Source organism: Chaetura pelagica, unplaced genomic scaffold (genome assembly GCF_000747805.2).
Source record: "Chaetura pelagica isolate M959 unplaced genomic scaffold, ChaPel_1.0 scaffold26, whole genome shotgun sequence".
Lineage (NCBI taxonomy): Eukaryota > Metazoa > Chordata > Aves > Apodiformes > Apodidae > Chaetura > Chaetura pelagica.
In genome coordinates this window covers 1,368,180-1,370,782 of record NW_009953793.1, presented here as the reverse complement: position 1 = coordinate 1,370,782, position 2,603 = coordinate 1,368,180, and positions in this window count along the sequence as shown.

Here is a 2,603-nt window from a genome sequence, read left to right as displayed (position 1 = left end):
CAGCCCCGCTTTCCAGCCCCGCGTTCCAGCCCCGCGTTCCAGCCCCGGGGGGCACGGGGCACGGGGCACGGGCAGCCTCCCCAGCGCTGCTTCCGGTACCTGCGTTCCGGCTTCGGCTTTGTCCTCTCGGGAGCGGTAGGCATTGGCAGACATTTTTACTTGAGGGAAAGGTTTTGCCTGACTTGAGCAGTGGGGAGACAATCGTGGCAAATTCTGAAAATGAAGAGGCGTCCACACAATCTCTGGTCAATCCTAAACAAACGCTGGTCCCCCGTGTCCCTCACACAAAGGTCTCACACTAGTGTGCTTTCTGACCCAGCTCGGAAGAGACACGCTCCATTTGCACGGCGCCTGGGCTGCTGTGGCTGCAGCCACAGGCCTCAGCGTGTGACCCCACGGCCATCGCTCCGCAGCAGGGCTCTCCTGAATCCCACCCTACACTAGATTGCTGGGTCCCAAGTCAGATACAGGGCTGTGCAACAGGAGCAGGCTGGCTCTCCTTTAAGGGGGGAAAGACAAACAAAACCCAAACAAACCCAAAAAACCAGAAAACAGGACCAGCCACCCTGACACAGGGTGTCACACAGATTCAGTGTGTGCGTGCCTAATAGCTCTGACAGATCTGGGACACGTGCAAGACCAGCCAGGCTGGTTAGACACTAGCCAGTTGTCATCTCTGGAAAAAAGGCATGACCTATGTTTAGCAATATCCTTTATTTCGTTTCCCATCCCTGCTTCTAAACGTGTTTTTCCACGTGTTTGGATTGTGACAGGTTTTGTCCGCTGATTCTCTTCCACAAAGCAATGGTGGGCAAAGTCCTAGTGAACGGGAGACAAGGACAAGGGGCTGGGAAGAGCTGTGAATTGAGAAAGTTGTCCTCAGAGGACAAATCCAAAACACGGTCCACAGCTTAAACAGACCTTTGAGTATGGTGACTGTGAAATTCTAGCCATCCAAACTGCAAAGCAGGTGAGAAAAAAGAAAAAAAAATAAATTGCAGAGACAAAAGAATTCAGTACAGATAAGAAATCTAAAGATATATTAAAGAAGCTACTACAGAAGAAATACTGCCAGTGAGAAGCACTGCACAATTCTGATATAAATGAGTAAGTTATAAAAAAATATGGCTAGCCTTTACAATGCAGGCCTGTTGGTAATGGGAAGTTTTTTAAGGCAAGGTCAAAATCACGGCTTTTAAACTTTTTGATACAGGAAGCTAACTGAAATAAAAAAATAAATTTCCTATGGGAAGCTTTGAAGCTAAGACTTTTAAACTCTATCAAAATTAAAGTGAAACAATTCCAGCCCATCCAGATCCCAGTTTTGTGAGATAAAACACCGTGGTGCACACCCATTTTAAAAATATTTTCTTCTTGTTACTTTACTTCATAAATCTGTATTTCCTTTTCAGTATCCAGAAAATAATCCATGCCTGTTTTTTTTTTATTTTTGTGGGTTTTTTTTATATTTAGTAGGTATTTTTAAGCAGAAAAATACTTCATTCTGTTACGGATTTATTTGATTTAAGAAGGTTTTATGTGCCTCCTGAATTACATCTGTTCTTGCTTTAAAGGAATGTAAAGTAGAAGGCAATTAAACCATATTAATAGATTTATCAGGTAATAATACTTTCAGTAGATTGATGAAGGGTACCAATATCTTTTAAAATTTCACTTTTAGACTACAGGTATATTTTGCAAGCTAAAATAATGCATCTTAAAAATTACAGAAGTATCTTAGAATGGTAAAAAGTAATTTGGTTTTGTTTCATAAAGGTGATTAGTTCTTTTTTTTACTGTAGTTTCTATTTCTGGAATTGTAATATTACAGAAAGTGTCAATGTTTTAAAACCTTTGTTTAAAGTCCACTTCCTCCAACTGCATACTCCATCTCAGGAAGCTCTGTGAGGCACAGAATTCAACTTCTACTAATGTTTGTTTTCACCAAGGAGCTCTTAAGAGTTGACTTGAATTAAAAACACCTATCAAAATGCTTTTGCTGGTTTGTCTTCTCAGAACACCTATATTCTCTTCCATTCATTTCTGTGGATTAACTAATCTTCTTCCCAAAGCCAAGGCAAATATCAGAGATACATCATCTTGAAACAAAAAAAATAAATCAGAAGTAACATATTATTCAGCAGACAACAGGAACCACAACCACCTTTCCCCTTTCCAGTATCTTTTATTTTATGCTTTAAAAAAGGAAAAAACTACACATTTGTATACTTTGTATAAAAATACCCTAATAAATCGGAAGAATTCTCCACCTGAAATCACATATATGGATCTATTTGCATTTTTTAGTATATGAAGCCAATAGTGAAAAGTTACAAAACATTTTAAAGCAAACAGAATGTTTAGGCATGAGCAGCCTCTCCCAGCTTCCTCCCCAGCATGATGCAGCTAATTCCTATTGCTGTACCCAGATTAGAGTGGTGGAAATTAGTCCTTTAAGGATGAAAATGTCTTTGCTTATTGTCATTCAGGAAGAATGTTTCCTATTGAAAACGTAGGAAAACTTGGATAGCCTTAACTTACCTTGCTAACTGCCTAAGTTATAAAAATGAAACACTTGCACAAAACCAACACACACACACACA